The sequence below is a fragment of the Achroia grisella genome, unplaced genomic scaffold, assembly GCF_030625045.1.
Source record: "Achroia grisella isolate CSIRO2021 unplaced genomic scaffold, CSIRO_AGI_Agris_v1 utg900, whole genome shotgun sequence".
NCBI classification, from domain to species: domain Eukaryota; kingdom Metazoa; phylum Arthropoda; class Insecta; order Lepidoptera; family Pyralidae; genus Achroia; species Achroia grisella.
This window is the reverse complement of record NW_026713059.1, coordinates 334,338-361,587: the sequence shown is the minus strand read 5'-3', so window position 1 is coordinate 361,587 and position 27,250 is coordinate 334,338. Positions and strand designations below refer to the sequence as shown.

General features: G+C 32.3%; 1 protein-coding gene across 1 annotated transcript in view; it reads left to right on the top strand.

The window, feature by feature from the left end:
* The first annotated feature begins 6,973 nt into the window (after window positions 1–6,973).
* LOC131853261 (proton-coupled amino acid transporter-like protein pathetic) overlaps window positions 6,974–27,250 on the top strand; it is a 71,797-nt gene continuing 51,520 nt past the window's right edge. Inside the window, exon 1 of the mRNA XM_059204105.1 lies at window positions 6,974–7,111. The gene's annotated coding sequence lies outside the window, so the exon portion shown is untranslated. The remainder of the gene's footprint in view (window positions 7,112–27,250) is intronic.

Genomic DNA, 27,250 nt, shown 5'->3' with positions numbered 1-27,250 from the left:
ATATCATCTCTAGGTGCTTTTTCAACACATTAATAATCAATATCATATGATTATGATAACCTTGAGGATCCTAATAGATCTCAATTGGATTTTATACTAATTAATAATTAAATAAGGAACTATTAATAATAATAGTTTACAGTTATTCAGTTTTTAACATTGGAGTTTACTACTAATTGTTAGCCATTGCTATATATATATACATTTATAAAATTCAAAACACAGCAAGAAATAAATATAATAATTGTACTATCAGAGTTAAGTACTATTTTCACTGAGAGCTTCACAGCTAATCATGAGATAGCATCTAAAATGTCTTTAATATGTAATATTATGAAATATAACATGTTATGTAGCTTGTATCAGTTTATGTCAACAATATACTGTGTCTATCTATATTAATATGCTTTATAATTCATTAATAAACACATATCAAAGTATCAACCAATATAATATATATATGACAGTATCTCAATTTGGGACTATAACCACAATTAAGACATATACCTGGACTATGCCTGTGATTGTCATTTATCTGAAATGGGATCATCAAACATATATGTGTACCTATGTAAAGAAATAATAACAATTCTTCAATTCAATTCACGTAGAACAAACACACAAAACTGAACAGTAAGTTTGACTAATTTACTGTGAATTAGCAACAAACTCAGCAATACCATTACACTGTTTATATGTATAACATGGTATGTGTTCTCATGTTCAACCTGTATGTCAACATAGTTAATGTAACTGTTTCTAATCTGTTGATATCCTATCATACTCGTATCATAGGCATTAATAACATAACAATAGTTACTCTGTATTTTAAACTAATTAGATATCCATGTTGTTTTATACTTAATGTATTCATAATACTTCTTTCTTAGGTATATTGTATACCTCAATATCGTGCTACATGTCATGTCATTACTCTCGCAAGTTATCGTACATACTAAATCTATTTAATATGTAGAAAGCAATTCATCCAAAAGTTCAATAAAACAAGTGAGATACTGCGTTTAATGGTATGTGTGTTATTAACGTAAATTCACTTACCACAACTTCTAGTCAGAATTACCTTACGGTCGAATTTGTAGGCGGGATTGGTACCGCTTCTGAACTTTTAAAATCACTAGTATCCTGACGACTTAGGCGTAATACCGGTTAGTCAGGGAGAGAAACACCTCAATGCCTACAATATTCACAATTACCTATTTCTTATTTGTTTTTATAATAATATAAACACTCGCAACTTTTTCGCTCCAAAACTCCCGCTGCTTACGTTCAATCATCCGTCATCCACTCGTCAATGTCACATAGCTTACTTTGGCTCTGGCCTCTGACGCTCCGTTTCAGGTTACATGATTATTGACTTTACCATTTTTAATTAATGGTGCGTCACACGATAGTTAACAGTATTAGGCTAAGACCTGTAAAAATAGATGAAAGTGTGGAAATAAAATAAATATCAATCATAGTTACGAGAACAGACCAGTCCTTACAAACAGCCATCACTGTGCGCAACGATATTTTATGGAGCCCAATAACCTCTACTACGCCACCACAAGTTTAGTTGTTGCGTCAAAAGCGGCTTAAATTCTTCGCCAACATTGAATCTATCTCATGATTATGTGATTTAGGTATGAAAAGATATTTAACATACACACTCATTGTCGTATTTGTAATATTAATATGGGTTATATTATTTTATTCAAGTTATATGCCCACAGCTAGCTTTTACTATTCCTTTATTTACTTTTACGGTTTCCTCTGAAACCGCACTGTCGAGAATAACAGAATAAACTACCTGCCGAGGTTTTCTCGAGAGCTTTCAGCATGGGGTTTTCAAGAAGAGTATATTAAGGTTTCTTAAGTGTCGGCAACGCGCATGTGACATTCCTGGGGCTACAGTAATAGTTTACTATCAGATGCGACGCATATGTACCTGTTTGCCGCTATCGTAGTATAAAAAACCATTTATAATTAAAATTATTCACGACTGTTATTCTGGATGGGATAGTCATAGAAAACTTCCTATACATAACAAAATTTAGACAACTTTCTAAATATATTTTATACGAAAGTTAAGAAACCGTTCTAAAATTTAATTAAGTAATTAAACTGTCTAAGTACATGCTTAAGCACTTAAAGGCTTTATCATAAATACTTGCTAAATTTGCTTTATACTGAAAAACAGGGTGAACCCAAGCAAGTAATTGGTTAACCAATTTGATGGTGGGTGTCATTCATTCCCTTCAAATTGAACATTATAATATTCTCTCTAAAGGAACTATTCTTCAACTGTAGTAATTTAGATTGTAATAAAATTACTGCCTTATTCATAAAATCCACAAATGTATAATGATTTATTATTTTAACTATAGAACTGTTACGTTCTTCATTACATAGTATAAAATAATGTCGCTATCACTGTCTGTTCCTATGTATGTTTAAATCTTTAAAACTACGCAACGTATTTTGAAGCGGATTTTTTTAAATAGATAGAGTGATTCTAGAGGAAGTTTTATATACATAATACATGTACACCCGTGCGAAACCAAGGCAAGTAGCTAGTTTCTAATAAACTATTTATTTTTGTAATTTAGAAGTAATAGTTGAAATAAAGTAAGAGATTTTATTATGTGGTCTAGTAGTGCCCGCGAAATCGTCCACGTGTACATCATTTGTTTTCTATTTCATTGAATTAGTGCTAATCGGTAGTTTGTATTCACACACTTAAACTTAAATTGTAAGTAAGAATAAATTATTTAAAAGAGCAACACACAAGTTTCTTGCTTATTCTTCTTGTGATGAGACAGCATTCCGAATGAGCGGTAGATTAAAAAAAAAATGTTATGACTATTCAAAAGGGCTTCAATGTAAGTTTATTTGAATAAATGATTTTCTATTCTATTCTATTCTAAATCTAAATATTATTTAATTAACCCCGGATGTCTGTAAAAGATTGCTTTAAGAGTTGAGACCGCCTTTTCGCCGCCGAGTATTATTATGTTAAGTTTTATTTTATAATTATTTTTCAACGCACAATAAAGAGTGTCATTATTATTATGAAATGTATAGAATATTTTAATTTAATATGAAATAATACTGATTTACTCCTTGGGTTTTAAAAAACCTTCAAAGGAGTAATTCTGTAAGCCAAAATATAAACATATATAAAGTGTATATGGCATTATTGTTTTAATAATGGCCGCCTCAATGGTTTAGCCGTTTAGCACACCGCCTTACTTACTTCCGATGGACGCAGGTTCAATTCCTCGCTCGGCAAATATTTGTATTCATGAGTATGATCGATTGTATCGGTCTGGGTGTTTCAAATGTACAACAAAATGTACCTATGTATTTATATCAGTTGTCTAGTGCTCATAACACAAGTTCTAATACTACTTGAGACTAGATAGCGCTGTGTAAATTGTCCAGGGTTATTATTATTTATTTATTCTTTTTTTGTTCTCTAAATTATTCGGTATCATAGTTTTTAGAATTATTAATAATATTATTATTACAAACTATCACGTCGCGTAGAATATAAAGTTATATGATAGCGGTCAGTGTTTTTTTGGGAACCCTAAAATTAATCAATGAAATGTAATAGTCATGCTTGTCGAAAGTACCGAGCGGATATATTTGTAACCTTATAGAAACCTTCATTAGTTATGTGTAATAATAAAGTAGGTAAGTAGTTTTGTAACACTCTCGGTCATTGTGTAATGATATAATATTCTCCGTGAGGTAACAGAGTAAGAATACAACGCGTCACTCGTCTTCATGTACAGAATGTTGTAAGAAGTAATTAAGAAAAAAACAAGTAAATCTGTGTAGGAAGGAAATTTCAATTTACAATAGGTACTTGTGCTCTTTCTCCAAGAAACTTGACACATTTAGGTTTTTTTTTGTATATGACTAACTGTGTCCGCGGTTTCACTTGCGTTAAATTTATAGTCTGTGTTTTATTCTGATGTATAAGCTACATTAGTGTAAAGTTTAATTGCAATCCATTTAGTAGTTTTTGCTTGAAAATGTAACAAACTTACATCTATCCATCCATCAACCCATACTCACAAACTACCGCGTTTATAATAAATAAAGATAATGGAATGGTGCACCCGCCTGGACTAGCTGTTTACACTGGCGGGGCACCCGTGAAGGATGATAAGTTGTGCATGAGATCAAGTTAGTCAGTTCATCGTACTTCACCAGGAATTTATAGACATAGTATAGTTAACGATGCTCAACCTATGCTAGCAATGGGTTCAACGGTCTACTACTAACAACCACCTTCGTCCTCACGTTTAGGTATTACAAGTAAATACAACTAAGTTACATAAAAATCTTTTTATATGTTACTAAAATAGTGACCATGCTGACGGCCTGCCTTATGGCAAGTGAGAATCGCCGCCCATAAAGATACATGAATAGCGTCAGTTTCTGTTTTCATTATAATTTCGACGCCTTATTGATGCCTTCATAACACTTACAAGACAAGGTGCTTGGCAGCTGGTTAAGTGAGACATATGTACTAACGGAAACGACTTTTATAAAGTCTATTTCTGTAAAAAAAATGTTTTCATATGACGGATTCGGTGGTCTAGCAGTTTAACCACACGCTTTACTTCCGATGGTCGCGGGTTTGATTAATTGCACGGTATAAATATTTGTATTCATGAGTATGATTCTTTGTATCGATCTGGGTGTCTTCTATGTATAGTATGTATGTATTTACAAAAAGAAATATTTATACATTTATATTCATTGTCTAGTACCCATAACATAAGCTCTACTTAACTGGGGACTAAACGGCGCTGTGTGGATTGTCCTGAAATATTGTTATTATTATTATATCCACTCTCTGTAGAATATAGTGTTGCATTTTCCACAATAGAAATTGTGGTACCGACAACAACGGAGTTTAATTCTTTAAAAAAATAGTTTCTTATTCTTCACCATGGCTAGGCCCATCTTTTTATTTATTTGACTTGAATAGGACAAGATATTTTTGTTGGCTAAAATCTGCAAACGACGTTACCACTTAAAACTCTCGCTATATCTGATGATCGACCAGATCGTACAAAAAAAGATTTAAATGTTAAATGTCATACATAAGTGGATCTGTCTATCCCTTCTGGAATTATAGTACCATGTATTTTTCGATATACCTACCTAATTATAATGAATTAAATTACTCACAGCTTACTAACCGCACGGACCAAACCTCTGCATCAAGGAAAATTTAATTTTGTACAGTGATTCCCTGTTCACTCAGGTATTATTCGTGTAACGGATTTTCCCGTAGTATAACATACACAAATATATACCTAAGGGTCCCGTCACATTTACGATCAATGTTAAACGGCCTGTACTCACGATGCAGCCGTTTGATTGGTGAAAAAGCAGCTATGCCCCGCCCACTTTTGAAATGTGCCAATCTAACATCATCGTCTGGACTGGACCTGATAATGTGAGCCCACTTTAATACAATACGATCTCAAGAATGTTACATACATCATAAGGAAGTTTCCTTGTACAATTCGATCCTTAGAGGTGACCTCAAATATACTAGTAATTACACAATAAAATTCTTGAACTATATTTAAATTTACGAACACTTCATATACCTACTCTAAAACCTTGAAAAAATAGGTCACGTGATATATTGTTATTTGACTAAAACTATCACATAACTAATTCAGCACAATAACATAGAAATTAGCCACAATAGCTTACAAAGAGGACCATGGAGGTCGAAGTTTTACTATACTTTCCTAGCTATGAGGCTACCTGCCTCTATTATTAACAATCACCATTCTTATCTATACTATTATTAAATTACTGGGCCGAAATCTCGCTATCATCTGCTTCTTCTTTACCCCATTTATTTGTGGTCGGCTTAATATGTTCTTCTATTGCATTCATCCCTGTTCGCAGTCATCTCGTTATTTACTCCTTTTCTCGCCATATCATATTACACACATTTCATCCATCTCTTTTTCGGCCTTTCTCTGGCCTCTTCCTTAAAACATTATCTTCATTTTTACGCATTTACATGCCCATGCCAAAACAGACGATTACTCTTCAACTTCTCCGACACCGACGCCTCTTTTATTTATTAGAAATCTCGCAATACAATGCAAAATGAAATAACTATAAACAGAGCCAGTTTAAGTATTAGCAGAGTAAGCAACTGCATAGGGTATCAGTTAGGAGTTCCACCCACGCTTATATGAAATTGAAAATGTTTCATAAAGTGAAAGTTTACTTGGAAATATTCTATACTCAATGACAATAGTCATTGTATTACTGACCTATTATTATTATATAGAATAGAATAAAATAGATTATTTTTTTAAATATATGTAAATTTACATTTAACACTTAAGAAAAATATCTATGTACTGATAAATTACATTATATACGTATAATATTGTTTATACGAAATTTTGAATCGTTTAAAGTTGGGTGGTAAGGGAATTTTATGTAAAAGGCAATAGTTTGTTTTTAAATTTAAATTATGTGAGATTTCGACTTCAAAATGTACAACAATTATTTAAAAGAGCAACACAAGTTTCTTGCTCGTTCTTCTTATGATGAATGATATGATAGCTTTCCTAATGGTGGAATAAAAGAAGGATAACTGTGAGTATTCAAAAGTACATAAAATAAGTTTATTTGAATAATGGATTTCCTAATTTTAATTCGACCCTGTTTACAAACAAATATCAAATATATAATGCTAACGAGACAGATTTTAATAAGAGAAACAACTTATAAGACAAGCTTGCTCAACAAGCTTGTTGTCTTATAAATTGTTTCTCTATAATATTCTATTGCATAGTGTAATAACTCTACTTTTCATACGCAATGAATGCAAAGCGACAGTCAAATCAGTGCCTATTGCAATGTTTGCGTGTTTCCTTTCATAGTATAGTCCAATGTTTATTTCAACAAGATCGTGACTATAAGCGCACGCGCGTCGTTTCTCTAAATTTTATAAACAAGTGCCGTATTGTAAATTATTAATTTTAATTTATATGTGTGACGTTAAAAGTGAGTTGTAGTGAGTTGGGATAAAAATTTGGCAGTTGATTATGTGAGTACGTGTATTTTTTCATTCATAATTGTGTTTAAATTACTTATATAAGTATAATAGAAAAGATAGATTGTACACTTGTATGTTATAACCACAGGTAGAACTTAAACATATAATTATACTGGAGTATTAGAACAATTTAGATAATAATGTAGGTACGTTTATTATTTCATATATTCCGTGACAAATACATTTTTTTTATATATTCATTAAATTAATTAATATTTAAATTTAATTAATATATGAATTTAATTTTTTATACTTTTTATTTATGATATAAATATTTTGTTATTTTTTATTATAATAACATTAATAATATTTTCTATAAGGTATTGATAGTAATTAATGTGATAATAATAATATAATTTCGTTTAAGTCCAATAAATACAGCATATAGTTTTCTTTTAACAATTCCAGACGTCAAATGAGAAAAATTGCCAAGAAATTTGATTGTTCAATCAAATCGTTTTTAATTAAATTTCACAAAGGATTTTACGATGCAATTTATTTATACCAAATATTGTAATCCAAAGTGTATGGAAAGTCGTTAAAAATTTTCTTCGTGTATTAATAAATCCAAGTAATTTTATAAACGCTAATTTCTTTATATATTGAGTTACGTTTTTTTTATTATATCACGCAAAAAGTACTAGACGATATCGTATAAAATAAGTTAACACTAGTAAATAATATTCTACGTTAGCATATTTACACTTTTTTTAGTCACTACCTGACTCGGTAATAGTTGTTTTGCCAATTAAAAAATTATTACTGGATGGGGCCAATTACCTAGGTCTATAAAAAATAGGTTACGATTTGTCGGCCTTAGGGGTCCAGCGGTTTAATACACGTCTTGACTTGCGATGGTGCGGGTTCAATTCCTCGTTTCTATTTTTATGTTGTATTATGTACTAGTTGTGGCCGCGGTTTCACCCGCATGAAATTTATGGGCTATGCGTTATTCTGATGTACAGGCCATATTATTGTAAAGTTTCATTGAAATTAACTTAGTAGATTTTGCGTGAAAGAGTAACAAACATCCATCCATACTCACAAACTTCCGCGTTTATAATATTAGGAAGATGTATTAAAAAAAAATTAAATATCTTTGTATTTATATCAGTGTCTAGTCTAGTACCCACACCAAACAGAAGAGAAAACGCCACTACACATCCTACGTGGCTATAGCCCACTTATTCATAAACGTAAAATCTCCTTTGGAAAATTTACACTCTGTCCTGAGGAGATAAAAACCATCGCTCCTAAGAATATTCTTCAATTCTTGCCCCTGACGGGTACTAGGAAGCGAACTCTGAAAAAGGGGCGAGCACAATAGATCTATGTAGGTCGCAGTACTACAGGTCCAAGAACCTAACAAAAGTCCAACCAACTAAATAAAAAAATATAAATATATACCCACGCCACAAGCTCGGCTTAGCTTGGAATTAGATAACGTTGTGTGAATTGTCCTCACATATAATTATTCACTAAACGAAGCAAGGCCTATTACTCACTAAACGATTACTTGAATGACGAGCGTGCATGCAATAGTTTTCATGTTCGGGATTTTCATTTAATGTTAGACATGGACACCTATATAAATGCATTGTAAATAAACTGGCTTTTAAAAAAAAAAGTAATTCAATTGAGTTTCTTGCCAGTTCTTCTCAATTGGATTTATATACCGAACTGAATGGTAGGGCAAAAAAAATATAATTATAACGAAATGAAAATGAAATAAAAAACTTGACGTTCATAAGCGGCTAAAATGTCCTACATGAATAAATGATTTTTGAATTTGAATTTGAATTTGAATTTGAATATTATATTTTCTCATACCTACCAAATGTAAACAAAGAAATTTATTAAAATTTCAATATTAGATATAGAGACAAGCCCGTGTGTTGCAGTTATTTATTAATACATTCCTCGTCGGCCTATAACTTTACTTTAAACATTGTAAAATACAATTTAGAGAGTTCAAAACAACAAATTGGAGAACATTCCAAATAGTTTTCCATTACAGCAGTTTTGCTCTTTCATGACACGCAATAAACTGAGTTGGCAACTTTTGTTTGTTTCCACCCACATGATATCCTACCGACTTCAAAAAGGATGAGGTCCTCAATCGTACGGGGTTTTTTATTGTGTTCTGCCAAATGGAAACAGATTTCATTCATTATTCGAAAGAGTTTAGTTTCTGTATTGTTTTCTATGTATATTATGTATGTATTTACTAAAAATAGTATCTCAGTATTTATATCAGTTGTCTACTACCCAAAACAGAAGCTCTGCTTCGCTTAGGACTAAATGTCGCTATGTGAATTGTCCAGAGATGTTATTATTATTATTATTTATTATTATAATTCTACGTTTTTTTATTATATTCTGCGAAATCAGATTTCTTTCATCGAAATTTTATCTTTAATCGAAAGAGTTTAAAGTCACATTGAATGCTTGAAATCTTCTTTATTAAACTTGTCTTTATATATAATATAAAACATACACATGCTTCAAATTATCATAGCTTACAGCAAAATCTGGACATAAATTTTCAATCAACAGAAAACTCTGATCCATGCAAACACGTATAAGTATAAATATTTGTATGTTTCGAGAATCGATATCGCGTCCACTGTGTTCTGAGGCACTATTATACCGCTATGCTAACGAGGTCATTAAAAATTATCATATTTGTAGCAATAATTATAATAATATAACAATGATTGAAAATCGATTTATAAATCAAAGGTAACATATTATTTACATAGTATATTGCTTTATGCTTGAGGTCGTCTGGTTGCAATCATACACAAACGTAAATGTTAATCAATATGACGGCCTCTGTAGTCTAGCGGTTAAGCATACTGCCTTACTTCCGATGGTCGCGGATTCAATTCCTCGCATAGTACAAACATTTGATCCGCGGCTCCGACGGCGCGTCGGCCCACCCTGTACATGGTGTAGGGCAGGCCCTTTCTCGTTGTTAGGGCGACCTATCTCACCCTACTCGACCTATCTCATATATGCGAACGCCTTCGTGGCCGTTTGACTAGGGCACTTTAGGCTACGATACGATATGATACACTACCGTATCCAACCCTACAAACAGAATACAGCTCATAGAGCAAAATGGCAAGAAGTACCCAAACTGACTTTATACAAAGTCTATAACAATTCACATGCTAATCCTCCATTTATCAATTGTGAAAAAATTAACACAAATCACCGTTTCGTAACTTCAATTTGAAATTCCCTAGATTTTCCAAGTCCAAATGAAAATAATAATTACTATCCAACGGTCGGTAATAACTAAGAGTGGTATCTTTGAAATAAAAATCACTGTGGAACGCTCGAATAATAATTAAAAATTAAAAAGGGATGACTAAGTATTTAAATTGGGCTCACAAGAATTTTCGCACAAAGAAAGAAATAATAAGAAAATGATAATGAGAATTTCGAAGCACTATCTCTAAAAGGGATAAAATGAACTCAATTCTGTATCATTCCAATGGTACAAATATACTTATTGGTACGTGTTGATGCGGCTCGAATGCTCAGGTGGTAGGTGATGGCTTCAGCAGATTACGGGTTGTAGAAAATGATAGAATTTGCTTACTATCTTAAATTTAATGGCAAATATACTATTAGAAATTATGGATGAGTGAACAAATATACGATATATCGATCGGTTGATATTTGAAGTATGTACGTTACGTTGCGTATTTAAATTGGATGGGTGTGCGGTCCAATCAGAACGCTCCCTTTGTATTGCGTTTTGTTACTGCTTGGTACGCGACACTTATATAATAGAAAAAAAACCCAGTTTCATTTAGATAATAGAATCATTGACTTGTCTTGCTACCTATGTAATCACATTCGTAAGTAGTCATAAACTAACAAATATTTTAGTCAATTTCGAACTAATAACCTTTGAGGTTTACGTTAGAGTAATAAACTTCTATACCAAGACGATACACACATATTTAGAGTTAAAATACAACCATAACTTGACGACCTCGGGGAAGGATGGGATGGAGATATGGAAGTTCATCCGGATCGACTTCATTGAAAAGGCACGACGAATAGTGTTATGGTAGGAACCTACCCTACATTTTATCTTCCGGACGTGAATGATGGCATTTACGATCTCTGTATAGTTTTTCTTCCATTTTCCGCACGTCAACTCCCAAACTTGTTGACAGCTTAACGCTTAATAAAAAAAGTTAGAGAGTTAAGAGTTCAAATTTCTTTTTTCGCTCCCATTATGTAGTTACTCGTAGATACTAAGTTTTTGAGGTATGTCACCAAATTTATGTCTCTTTTCAAGAATCATTTTCTTTATTAAAACATTACATACATTAGTTTAACATAAATATATAAAATTGGCTATTTCAGTATAAATTTTAATTTAAAACAAACAATAGAATGCTAATTGTTTAAGTAGATAGAGATCAATATTAATATTATAAGGAAATAAAGTTTGAGAGGTTGTAGGGTTCTCAGAATTTACTGAACCGATTTTGAAAAGTCTCCTAATGTTACATAACCCATTTATAAGGGAATATTATAGACTAGATTACATCACGCTATGACTAATAGTAAAAGGAACTTGCGACCATCGGAAGTTAGTCGGTGTGTTAAACCACTACACCATCGAGGCCGTCTGAATGGATGAATCAAATAGAATGTATAAACTCATAACTAACTTAGTATTCATAGATTGTTAAAAGATGTCTTCGTTAATTCAAAATAAACAAAACTTGTTTAAAAAACATAATGTCGTATAGAAATATATTTGTACATCGCAAATATTGTGGAGGTACACGGACTGAGGCAGCGAGAGCGGTGACCTTCTACGATTTAGTACAAGGTTCAATTCCAACGGTCACCATTCGAGTGCGAAGGCAGTGGAAGGCATACATAATGACTTTAATGACTTCAATAATATCCGGCGTTATCTTATCATTATTTAATTGAATTTATATCTTTATTGGCATTTTGTTTTAAAATATTTATTCACTTTTTATAGTCTATACACACAAAATATTATATATTCTCATTGCAGTGAATATTTTGAATACAATAATCTAACTCCATTTTAAAGTGAAACTTTATAAATAACTTAATAGAATATATTTATCGATTTTTTAAATAAAATAATGTAAAGAATAAGACTATATTATGTTTCTTGCATATTTATTTATTTATAATACAATACATGACTAGTGATTAAGGATGATAATTATTTTTTATATATACTATATATGTATTTATAAAAAAATGTATCTATATATTTAGACAACTAGTCTAGTACCAATAATACAAGCTTTGCTTAGCTTTTAACTAGACGGTGTTGTCCATAGTGTGTAGTATTATATTGTCGTTTATCTACAATTACCACCAGCATTTACTAATCAGCACCGTTCACCATCAGGCAGGCGACGAAACTTCATATGTGATAATTTTGCCTATAAAAAAAATCTAATAAATCTGCTACTAGCCAAAACTAGCAAAATATGTGCCCTTATTACTATTGCTATAAGGTCCATAATGTAACTGTCAATTTAGCAAATAACCATACTATGTGTTTCGGATGGATTTGTTATTCGGAAACAAACAAAGCTTTTCTGGTGTCAGCGAGATTCAAACTCACGGTCTTCGGGTTCTATAAGGGTAGTAAACCGCTAGACCACAGCGCTATTAAGCCATGCTTTTAACTGGATTTAAATGGATTTCAATCCATTAACAGTATAAAATATATTCCGAGAAATCTAAATCTACCAACATTTGCAAATAGCATTGATGTCACCTCAGGATTAATTTGTAATCATTCACGCTATATCCGGAAAATGCTACAAAATCTCATAACCCCGTTATCTGTACACATATTCAAAAATAGCATATATATCTAATATATATTTCTATATACTAATTATATATTATCTGGGACATATATTTGACGACCTCGCTTGTCTAGCGGTTTAGTACACCGCCTTACTTCCGATTGTCGCGGGTTCGATTCCTCGCCCGGCAAAAATATTTGTAAAAAAAATTATGCCAGTCAATATAATTTAAGTTCAGCAAGAGCAAAACTCATAAAAAATAAAACAAACCATGTATACAAAGCCCAACCTACGTAACCTTTCATCTTGGGGCGAAAGGAAATTGTTAGTAATGTGGATTTGATGATCTTATGGCTAGCAATATACCCGTGGACGACTCGTTTTATGAAAAGAAAACACCAATAGAAAAGCTGAATAGAAAAAATATGTTTATGGCAAACATTTCTAAAATATCTAATTGACAAAAAAAACCCGACATTCTCTCTTTTTAAAATATTGACATAAAAAAGATTGTACATAAAACCTTAACAGTACCATATCAGATTGACCCCCACGCGGTTCCCCCTGCAAACCTGGAAAACTGGCTAACTGACCTGACCTCATACTCATCTTATCATCCTCCACTGGTGCCCCGCCAGCGTAAACCGCTAGCGCAGGCGTAGCACCATTTCATATCATCCATAAAAAAACCTACGTAACCTTTCTTCTTTCACATTGTATAAGAAATTCAATAGTTAATTGTTAATATGATTAATACCATTATGAGCCATCTATTATTATGACACGTATTCAATAACACTTATAAAGGCTGAAGTGATAATAAACATTAACAATTTCAATTCCAAGCATTACATTGTTATCTATGAATCATTAGAAATACAATTAATCTTACTGAGTGTAACGAATCGGTACACTGTGTGAACATATATATGATGAAAATACGTAATAGTATTTTATATTCCAACTAGGTAATCGCCCCGGTTTCGCATGGGTATATATGTATTACATATAAACCTTCCACTTAAATCACATAGAGTGATTGATTGTTGTATTGTGACAGCTAAAAACTACATTAATGTCCGTTGCGTAGTTTCAAAAGATTTAAGCGAACGAACAAATGAAGCTACTTCATTTTAAACTATATTAAAGATAGGCTAACCACAGTTATTTATTTATTTATTTTTAAGTATTACCAACACAAGATACAGCAATAAAAATCTGTCGTGATTCTATACAATTCTAATGGTCATATACTAACTGTTGTCATATTTATAGATAACCACAGCAAGCTTTGAGTATGATACAATAATCAAGTAATAAAAATAACCCAGAACAATTAACACAGCGCCATCTAGTCCCACGATAAGCAGACCTTGTGTTATGGATACTGGACAACTGATATTATTTATATCTTACATTTTTTTTGGAAACACATACAGAAAATACTTATAATACATTCAAACAAATACAAACTATAATACTCTTTAATATATATGTATATACTATACTATATGAGGAATTGAACTCGCGACCATCGGAAATAAGGAGGTGTCTAAATCACCAAACTATCGAGGCCGTCGAATATGTCAATGACGTATAAAAAGAATAATTAAATGAAATCAGAAGATCGGTCGGTTCGCGACTCATAAATAATATTATCAAAGATAAAGAATAACTAATATATTGAAGAGGTCCAATTTATCAGGTATAAATAAATTTATGTACTCATATTTATTCCTTTATATACATTATATGAATGTGGATATTAAATCAGTATGTGGGAGTACCATCAAATAGAATTATCTATTTATGTTACCAACAGTTTACTTTGCAGACCATTTTCCGGCCAGTAATTGAGATATGACAGTGGAATTGCAAGGTACGGAAGCAAAAAATATTAGTCGTCGTGAATGGCAACATCAACTAGTGTCATAATGTTGTAACGTGTAGATGAAAACAGAATATCTTTGCTCATATATGTTTATTACAGACACTTATGATAAATGAACACTAACTTTAGTTCAGAATGTATAATAGTTTAATTCCAGAAAAACTGACAAGAAAATCTGCTCTCATTTTAACAAATTCAAATTCAAAAATCATTTATTCATGTAGGACATTTTAGCCGCTTATGAACGTCAAATTTTTTTATTATAATTTTAATTTTTCCCTACCATCCAGTTTGGTATATAGATCCAATTGAGAAGAACTGGCAAGAAACTCAATTCAATTGAGTTTCTTGTCACATACTGATTAACTATATATATATATTTATATTTTTACGGGAGATAAGGTGCTTCCTCCCGCATATACTTTGACTGTTTAATGAAATACCGTATTTTTCTCGAGAGACTACAGTATGGAGTGATTTAGGCAACACACACCTGACATCCCTGGTATTTACCATCAGATGGGCCTTATGCTTGTTTGCCACCATCGTAGTGTAAAAAAACTAAGATTTTCGATTCTAATAACTTAAAGTAATACTCAATTTTGGACAAAGTAAATTTTTGGCCTTGTATATTTAGTATTCACTTTTCTGACTAGTTTTTTGTAGAAACGATTGGTAAGCTTGCCACTTCCTTTACATAAAATGCTAGCTAACCTGACAGTCGTTGCACTATTTAAATGTCTTAACGAACAGTGAAATTTTCTGAAGTTTTTCAGCTCATATTTCATACTTTTTATAAAATAAAAAAGGTGAATGAAATCAGTTAAACCGTTTCAAGTTATGGCGTATTCAAAGGAAATAAGATTTAATTTCAAATATACATATAATACATATATAACAACAACAGTATACTTAAAAGAATGGGATATAAACACTTCTCTCTGTTCATTTTATTTTTACTCCCTGGCCTGAAGTTAAATTTATGGTCTTCAGTCACGAGGATTACTGAGAATGAAAAATCGTTCCAGGTATGACGTTATAGGAGTTATCCACGTACTTTTCTAAATGGATAGGAAAAATACGACGTTCCCTTAAATGATTAATTTCCTCTCCGTAATAGGTAATAAACTTAATAAATAGAATATACTTCATTGACTAATTATTGAGTTGTCATTGCGTGCCGAGACATATCGAATATGACTCAAACAATATATTATATTGTGGCAAATATTTGTCACAAATACCACACATAAATTTTACCTTTTATACTTTTATAAAAACTGCTTTTTAAAAATAACGAATCGTGCCTCACTAAAATCATCCCCAAGGCCATAAGTTTGAATCAAACACACTTTATCTATTAATTTATATTTCTCACGGACTCTCCGAATATTGGAATCAACAACTAATTGGAGTAACAAAACAAACCACTATCTCTTGGATAATTTGTCAAGAGACTGCGATAACTTCACCGTTGGTCACAGTAGATTCAAATCGGTGAGGCTCTATTCCATAGAACGAATTTATGCTTAATACAAAATTCACGCGATTGAAATTACGACGACCCTTATCGGTGCCCTCAGACTAACGTCGTATCCGTCAGGCACGATTCAGCTGCTCCATAAATCATTCTGCATGTTTGGAGTGCCATCTACACTCACCCCCCATCATCCGGTGAAGCTGTAAAGGCCAGCTGCGGCCAACAGCACTAGAGTAGTCTGAAAAAAAATGTGAAAACATTCAAAACAAAAAAAAATATTTTCCAAAACATACTTGCTCACATTTTTTTTATTTTAATAATCATGTTCTATTTTAAGTTACATGTGCAACAAAGATGTTACTAACGGTTACCTGCGTTTTATTGTAATTAAACATTGCTTTACACAATATGATCTTATCTGTTATTAAAATATACCCAGCGAAATATGGTCATCTCAATATAGACTTGCGTTTATCAAAAGGTCGCGAGGACAGCTGACAAACCTGTTGCTATACCATCTGAGAAAACTGTGATAAAAGTTCACAAAAATTACTTCTCGTTAACTCCATAATTATGGTTTATTTATAAATATTTACCTTAATCAATCACTGTCATTTATTACATTGTGTATAAAAAGTTTATAGTGGTTGCAATAAATCAAGGATGACCTCATACGATAAAATGCGCCGTGATAAAATCTTCGAATTCCACATGTCTTTATTCTGCATGAATTGCAGTTGAAAGTACAGTCAGGAAATTGTTCACTTGATATCAGCAGTTATAACATCAAAGTAAGATGCTTATGTAAAAGTTGATAAAATGAATTCAATATTTTATAATAGTTAGTAGCTATGCCCGCGACTTCGTTCGCGTGGTTATCAAAAACACTATCGCGATTATCTTTGGAAGCCCTCAAATATGTATAACTTTCCCCGTTTTTTGCAACATTTTTCACTGATGCTTCGCTTCTATCGGTCGTAGCGTAAAGTTATATAGTTTAAAGCCTTACTCGACAAATGGACTATTCAACACAAAACGAATTTTTCAATTCAAACCAGTAGTTCCTGAGATTAGCGCGTTCAAACAAACAAACAAACTCTTCAGCTTTATAATATAATAAAATTTATTATTTATTTATTGAAATTAGAAAGCACTCTGTTCCTCAATAATAGGATTATTATTCAATTTTAAATCAAATACTGGTTACTATCACCACTTTATATCGCATAGGTATATCCACATACATACAAATAACACAGTCTCGGCACATCTAAATGTAAGAAATAATAATAAAGATTGAGGTACCCAATCAGATGAGTCTACCTCTATTTTAAACCATAAGGCATAATTTATAGAAATTCCTTTACTACTCAAAAATTACATTATTCTAGAATAATGAATTTTTAAAATAGTTTTGAAGGAATTTTTCAAATCGGTGTAGAGGTTTCGTTAGCAACACAACATTTAGATATTTATTTATGTATATAGTATTTGAATGTGTATATATTTTGTATTGATATATATTATTAATATATATAGACGACCTCGGTGGTCTAGTGGTCTAGCACACCACTTTACGTCCGATGGTCGCGGGTTCGATTCCTCGCGCGGTACAAACATTTGTATTCATGAATATGTTTGTTTGTATCGGTCTGGGTATTTTCTATGTATAATATGTATGTATTTACAAAAAAATATCTGTGTTTTTGTATCAGTTATCTAGAACCCATAACACAAGCTTTAGCTAGCTTAACTAGGGTCTAGATGGCGCTGTGTGAATTGTCCTGAGATTATAATTATTATATTTATAGATATATGTTGAATATATATTATCTACTTCTGTACTTATAGTGCGCCACCTAATTTTACCCAAAGCTTCTATAGAAACTCACATGTTGTTAATATTTAAAAAAATGGGTAGAGCACCCTTACCACTTAGGGGTATGAAATCCTATTCTGAAACCTACTGAATATACACAAATAATTTCATAAATATCGATCAAGCTGTTTCGGAATTTTGTTACAAACACTGTGACACGAGAATTTGGTTGTATATATTTGATATACATACAAATATACAAGGAAAATAACTTGAAAAGGTCACTGTACCTACTGTGGGTACCTGAGTTGATCAAGACTTGTTTTTATTCTATAGGGAGATGTTATTTTGTTCGTTTCATTCAATATTTTTCTTGATATATACTCACTGATTCTGTATTATTTGTACAAATATATACTAATATATAAAGCTGTAGAGTTTGTTTGTTTGGTTGAAGGTTAATCTCAGAAACTACAACTACAAATTGAAGAATTTGTTTAATGCTTGAAGGCCTCGGTGTTTTAGCACACCGCTTTATTGCGAATGGACACGGTTTCGATTCCTGGCACGGTGCAAACATTTGTATTCATGAGTATAATTGTTTGTATTGGTCTTGATATTTTCTCCCATATATTATATATATATTTACAATGTATAGTATTTAAATATTTATAATCAGTTCAATAATTTCATTTCAGGGCAGGTATACATTTTACTATTATAGATAAAATCTATACATATAAATAAAATTGGAATGTCTGTTTGTAACGCTGAAATAACCGTCTTTTATTACAGGCATATGAATATAAATACGTTACATACACCAAAATAACATTTTTTACAATTTTTGTCAGTCTGTCTGTTTGTTCTGGCTGATCTCTGAAATGGCTGGACCGATTTTGACGGGACTTCTATTGGTAGATAGCTGATGTAATAAGGAGTAACTTAGGCTACTTTTATTCGGATATATTCTTTTATTTAAAAAAAAATAAAGTTAAATTCCACGCGGACGAAGTCGCGGGAACATCTAGTATAATATAACAACACAACCATCGCTACAGTAATACAATATAATTAATAAAATACAGTTATAATAAGAATAATAATCATTAACAAAGTTAAAATAATGAACATTTGTAGGTATATTACGTATATTGTAATAATTGGAACAACTAATATTAAATTAAAGTTGTTTGATATCCAAAAATCAAGCACTGCTTAAGTGTGACTTGATGACGCTGTTTGAATTATCCAGGCACTTTTTTTATATTAGTATTTTTATCTATACATATAAATAAAATTGGAGTGCCTGTTTGTAATATTGATATATCGTTTTTTACTACATGGATATGAATATAAATACTGTACTGTACACCAAACTAACATTTTTTACAAATTTTGTCTGTCTGTCTGTTTGTTTCGGCTAATCTCTGAAATGGCTGGACCGATTTTGACGGGACTTCTATTGGCAGGTAGCTGATGTAATAAGGAGTAACTTAGGCTACTTTTATTTTAGAAAAATAAAGTCAAATTCCACGCGGACGAAGTCGCGGAACAGCTAGTTGATAATATTTATAGCTGATGCACGAATTGAAAAGAATGCATTATTTGGATTCCATTTTAAGTAATAATAATAAATTCAACATACAATGTTTTTAATAAAATCAAATATCTATTCATTTGTGCAGGAAAATTCTATACTTATCATCTTGTCCATGTGTCTTTCTTTGTTATGGAACGCATTTATTATTAAAAGGACGCAAAGGGACGTGAAATCCAATATTTTTCGTATAAGAATTAATTTCATACAATCTTTACAAGCATAAACCTTTTGTGAAAATGTTATTTGAAATGAATTTGAACAGAAATAAAAACATTTCACCGTACGTTAACATTCCTTTTTTTTCGTATTATGCGCAATTTCTTCAGCTCACTAGAGAAGCATAAAAACTCAAAATTCTTTTTACATGTATGTTATAATAATAGATGTAAAGTGCAAGTGTAAGATAAGGAACGACCAAATTTGATGTTGAGATGCGAGTCAGGTTCTAAAGTAAGACCTATCAGACCATTACATAAGGCACATCGTTACAGCTTAAAGTGGACTGCGTGGCCAGAGCCTGCCTTACTTATTATCCTGCATGCCTTATACACATCATACTTATTAAGAGTTATAATAATTGATGTAAAGTGTACAAATAAATTAATAAAACGAAATAAATAAATATAGTAGCAGTTTCTGACGTACTGAACATACAGTTTATAATTTGCATTATTTATTAATAAGAATTTTATAACATTTTTATCTTAAAATTAATTCAAAATATTCATCAAGGTTTATTACAGACTCATATGATATATCAAAATATACCGTTAATTCGGAGTGCTTTCGAGCTAAGAAGAATTGACAAGAAACTTAGCGCTTATTTTTTTACAAATGAGCTTGTATATCTTTACAAAAATGCAGATTAATTTCTAAATTTACCTTTATTTACAGAACATTAGTCTAATAAATATTTTGAAAGATAACAATACTAGATTCACTGGCTTTACTCGCTTTAAATTACTATCCCCAATGTACAACTCCCTGTCTATCTTAAGAAGTAGATTTACAAAGAGATCATGTACTCGTAATTTATTTGTTCTTAAAAAGTGCTCCTACAATGTACCTTCTGACATAACTGACATAACAATTTTAAGTTAACATAACAATAACTTACTTAATTTTGTTATGTCAGAAAAACTTTCAATTCTCATTTTAGGCCATCAGAGATTGAATTTATAAGAATACGAGCTGTTATCGCGATTTGACCCGCGTGAATTTATAGCCTATATGTTACCCTAATGTATAAGCTATATTACTGTAAAGTTTAATTAAAATCCGTTCAGTAGTTTTTGCGTAAAAGAGTAACAAAGATCCATATGTCATAAACTTACCGAGGCCGTCAACAAAAATATTTTTATAACAATAACTGTATAATTCTATATAAAAAGTAAATGTAACTGGCAGTCTACAAATATGTGCGATGCCATTTCCGCAAAATATAAAAAAAAATTGAAAAAAGAAAAAATAATCAAATTAACAATATTTTATATAGTATATGTTATATATAGTACTCGTGATTTCCTTTTCCGGGGGTCTTAGCTGTCATGCCATCACTCTGTAATTTTCCTCCCATATGTCATCCTACAAAAGACACATCTTACTAAATAAATACCTATTCATTTTGTACATCACCCCATCTGACAGTTGTGACGTTGTTACGGATAAATAAGATCCAGAATTCAGTTATAGGTCGGGTCTACAAAACGAGGTACAGCAAATCTTTCCTTTCTAAAACACTCGGAAACAATTCTATTTGCGCGATGTTGAACCGGATTTCAGCTCTTATCTATACACCCTGGCTTTGCAAACATATTGCAAATATAATATTATGTAAAGTAGATTTTCTTTATTTAACTAGAGTGGTAAACAAGATGACCGTCGTGATTTATATGAGTAACAATCGCCTATATACATAAAGAGCACTAGGGATATAATAAAATATATTAAAATGGACGCGGTGGTTTAGCACACCTCCATAATTCCGATGGTCATAGGTTCGATTCCTCATACGGTACAATTATTTGGATTCATGAGTATATCTGTGTATATCTATCTGGGTGTCACTGGAGCGGAAACATAACGACTATTAATAAAAATCTTTAATAATTGTAATGAATTTGTATATACCCCAAAAGAGCTCACAGCAAAGAAGACAACTAGTCAAAAGTGACATAAAAAACATATTAAAAATGCAAAGTTTATAAAAATAATGTTGGACAAGCTGCCAGCAACAGTGGATGCTTTCTATATATAATAAGTATATATTTACGAAAAAGTGTATCTATGTATTTATATCAGTTGTCTAGTACCTACAAGCCTGCTTAGTAGATGGCGCTGTGTAAATTGTCTTGAGTTATTATGATTTAACGAGATCGATACATAACACTGACGCAAGACTCAATGTAATATTTGTCTTACAAATATTTAAGTAAGTACTTAAAGTTTAAATAGATAATGCCATAAAAAATGAAACAAAAAATGTAATCATAAAGTTCTTTAGTAGGTCTGAACGGTGCAAAAGTAAGATAATTAAAATACGAGTAACATTCGTTTTAAAAACTAGTTAAACTGGATATGGTAATGTCATACCAACAAGTTCAAATTCCTCTGAGTAGATAAACATTATAACACTTCAATAAAAACACATATAAAGACTAGCTCTTGCCCGCGACTTTGTTAGCGTCATAATACGCCGAAATAAACTTTTCTTTATCACAGGACAATTCCCACAGCGCCTTCTTTCCCCTCGAATCGATTTCATATCCAATTGAAATGGGGATTCAAATTATTACGGCATGAGCAGAGGTTCGAATCCCTAGCCCTCAGGTTAAAATTGTATCCATCAGGTGGGAATTGGCCTTCAGCCGCTCCATAAGTCTTTCCTTGGAGTACCTGCATTTGGTCCCTATCGTCTGGTAAAGGCTAACTGCGGACAACAGTATTAGAGTAGTCCGAAAAAAAGGGAAGCGCCATCTAGTCCCAAACTAAGCAGAGCTTGTGTTACAGGTACTAGACAACTGATGTAAATACTTAGCCACATTTTTTTAATAAACTTATGTAGAAAACACACCAATACTAACAATCATACATATAAATACAAATGTTTGTACCATGCGACTCGAACCCGCGACCATCGAAAGTAAACCGCTACACCAGCGAGGCCATCAAGACATTAGATATTGAAAAAACACTCCAAATACTGTGAATAACACCACTCATTAGAATTCTCAACGCATCTATTCGTTTACGTAACGCTACGTAATGATAAAGTTCCGTTCACACCTGCATTGTTCATTTATATTCCGGTATTGATTAAATCTTTCAAACAATAACAGAATTATACTTAATTTACATAAAATGCGGTAACAAGTTGGATATTATATACAATTTATAGATATTATCTACAAACGTCATTTTTGAAGCTAAAACGATAAAACTTTTTTCTTAGGCTTTATTGGGTTAGTTTATAAAATCGTGCTAATCCTTACTAATATTATAAAGAAAGTTAAAGCGAAAGTAAGTCTATCTATCTGAACCGATAACTAATAATAAAACGACTGAACCGATTTTAAAGAAATTTATACGCAGATAGTATAGACCCTGAGAAAGGACATGCAAAAAAAGGGTTGTAAGGGGGTTGAAAAGAGAGATTTTATATCGTCATTTTTAAACTAGAATCTTGAAACTTATTTTTTAGGCTGTTCTTTAAATATAAGTAATGGAGAAAGGGTTGTAGAGGGTTGAAATTGGATATGAAAGGTTGTAAGGATGTATCGTCATTCTGAAAGCTAGAAGCTTGTAACTTACTTTTTAAGCTGTTAATTAAATATAAATAAATAAAATATGAGATTCAAAGTTTGTAAAAATGTTACCTTTAAAGGGGTTAAATTAAATTAGGGGATAAAAGTTTATATGGAGATTCATCATTTGGAAACTACAACGATGAAACTTTTTTCTTTGGATTTTTGGGTTTGATTACAAAATATTTTTTCTTTATATGGTCAAGGTCACTATTCTACGCAGACGAAGTCGTGGGCACAGCTTGTCATTTTAATAGCTTGGCTCTTGGCAGCTGATATAGGTGCCACTGAGCAATCCACGCAGACAACATATTACAAGGTCTACCTCCGGTTGTTGTTTTCTAAGATTTGCTTGGCATCCCCAAAAAAAGATGGATGGATGTGAAAGATGATATGTATAAAAAGAGAGTAAGCTCTGATATGACAGCCTCCCTCCGATCGATCCCCGGCCAATTCAAACGGAGATCGAAATTACTACAGCCTGAGCCGACGTTCGAACCCCTAGCGGTGCCCTCAGACTAAAGTCGTATCCGTCAGGCGGGAGTTGGCCTTCAACTGCGCCTTAAGTCCTTCCGCGGGTTTGGAGTGCCACCTGCACTCGCCACTATCCGGTAAAGCTGTAAAGGCCAGCTACTGCTAACTCTGAAAAAAAAAAAAATATGACGGCCGATAGGAATCTGTTGAAGTAAATGACATGCCGACCCCAAATAATGGGATATAGATCTATATAGTTCCTAGTGCTTCAGGTCTAACTATAGCCCCAACCTCCAATAAGTAAAATAATAAAAGGCTTCTGACCTGTCATCATGACTAATTATTATCCGATACATGTGTACACGGTCCGTTAAGATCAAAATAATTCTGGATTCTGCGAACAATTTCAGCGACTTTTCCTTATATAGGCAAGCACTTTTCGAAGAAAACAAACATATTATATAACCAACATGTCAGAATATTAAGAGTGATCTCTATTTACTCGTGGTACATATATTTTTGCTTTATTTATTCTATATTTAACTCGCTTGAGTAGGGCTGTTTCACTTACCTTAATTGACGATATTGGATTTTTTTTTCTTTTTGGATGATTATGGAATGGTCCTCCCGCCTGCGCTAACGGTTTACGCTGGAGGGGCACCAGTGGAGGATGATAAGTTGAACATGAGGTCAGGTCAGTCACGATGCTTTTACAATGGTTTCCAGGGGGAACCGCGTGGAGGTCAACCTAACATTGCTAGCAATAAGTTAATCAATCCACATTACTAACAATCCCCTTTCCCCCTACGATATTGGGTTGTTCAATACCCATATCCAGCCCCATCGATCCCCCGTCTAATACAAATGTAGATCGAAATTACGGCGGTCTGCGCCACGGTTTGATACCCTGCCCCGGTCAGACAGGAATAGGCCTTCAATCGCTCCAAAAGACCTTTCGCGGAATTGGAATTCCATCTGCACTCGCACGCTATCGTTCGATGAAGCTGTAAAGGCTAATTGCGACCAACTAGCAAGATGTACCTTCAATTCCCGCCCAAACAAATATGTCTAATATTATTTACAAGCATCGCTCAGTTTGGAACTAGATGACGCTAGTGAAACTGCTACGCTATATGCAAAATCCATCTGTACTATGTATAAGGGTAAAAACATCCTTGTATATTAGCCAAAAAGTCTTATTTGTACGAAAATTCTGACGACGTTAGCATATTAGGCTGCTAGCGACATTTGCACTCCAGGGTTGAAATTATGTAAATTAAAATACACGGTACCCCAAAAATTTAAACGTCAACATAATTATCCTTAACTATTGCGATATTACATATTACACCGGCCCTGGTTGTTAAAACACAATAGTAATTGCGTAGCAATTTGTTAAACATAAATGGCTTCGAAAATTAGACTCATTTTATTTGCGTTGTTTACAGTATGTAATATTAAAACGCTTCATAAGTATTGTAAATTACAAAAGTTATAGCTATACTTGGATAGTTATAATTATTGAATATTAGCTGAGCCTGCAACTTCGACTTCGCGGAATAGTGACCTAGGTGAAATAAAAAAAAATTAGCCCAAAATAGCTAAATATCTAATCAACAGCCTATAAACTAAATTTCAATTTAAATGCTTAAAAATTATGACACTTCCATAGATTCCTTGCATCATTTTCTTTTGTATTAAAAGTAGCCTATATCCTTCTCAGGATCTAGACTATGGTGAACCAAATTTAATTTAAGTCGGTTCAGTAGTTTTGCTCAAATGTTGTAAATGCGAAAGCAACTTTGTCTGTCTACAAAGTTGCTTTCGCATTTACAACATTAGTAAGATCAAATACTGATGGTACCCAATCTACATCAGTCTTGGAATTACGTGCGTCATTGTCATTATAAACTGAACACAATTGGCCAGCTAGCATATGATCAAATAAAGTACAACTGCATATACAAAGACATTATTTTCCAATAAATTAAATGTAATGTAAAATTGTTCTTTTATATAATATTAAATCGGTCCAACAGTTTTTGAGATTCCCTCGTACAAATAGACAGAGATACAAAAAATTAAAAATTAAATCTCGTCATGTTCTATTTCATTTCTAATATCCCCCTGACTGTATTAGTAGCTAGTAGTAGTTTTTTTTCTATAAACAGACATTCAATCTCTACAATATTATATATATACATATGTTATAATAGAGGCAGAATATGACAAATAATTTACGTTTAAACAAAACTATTTTGATTTCTATCTTTAATAAAAAAAAATATTTGTTGTTCAGCTAAAAATCTATCTACTACTACTATCTATCTACATGATTTTGCTCTCCCTTTTTAGATCTCCGCGGAAACAAAAATGCTTAATTCATGAATTCGCCACGTTACAGTTTAGCACACCTCCTCAGTACCAATGGTCGCGGGTTCGATTCCTGGCCCGGTACAAACATTGGTTACCATGAGCATGATTGTTATTTTTATCGGTCTGGGTGTCACCTATATATGAATCGATCTAGGTATGCTATCTATGTATGTTATAAAAAACGTATTCATGTATTTATATCAGTATTGTCTAGTGCCCATAACAGGCTCTGCTTAGCTTGGTAAGAGATGATGGTGTGTGAATAATAAAAAAATGTATTAGGGTATCGCTCCAAAAGCTCTAATTATCATACATCATAAATATGATTATGCTGATGTGTGCTGTTCTGACATGAACGTTGATCTTCTAAATAAATTGGATCGTCTTCTGAATAATTCTATCCGTTTCATCTTTAATTTGCGTAAATTCGATCATGTCTCTTCTTTTCGTTCTCAGCTTAAATGGCTCCCTATCCGTTATCGTCGTAATATACGTATGCTATGCACACTATATTCAATTCTATACGATCCTAATTATCCTGAATACATTAGTAATAAATTTCATTTCCATGGGGACAACACCAATCGCTCTCTACGAACTTCCAGAAAATTCTTACTTCATATCCCGGCTCATTTATCCGGCTTCATCCATTACTCTTTCGCCGTTCAGGCTATCAAACTCTGGAATGACTTACCTCTTGATATCAAGACCGCCACGAGTAAAATTTCGTTTAAACAGAAATTGCGGGAACATTATTTAAATTTGTAACTTTTTTTTACTGTCTTTCTACCTTTTACACATCTTTCTGATATTTCCCTATAGCTCTCTCTATATTTATATATATATA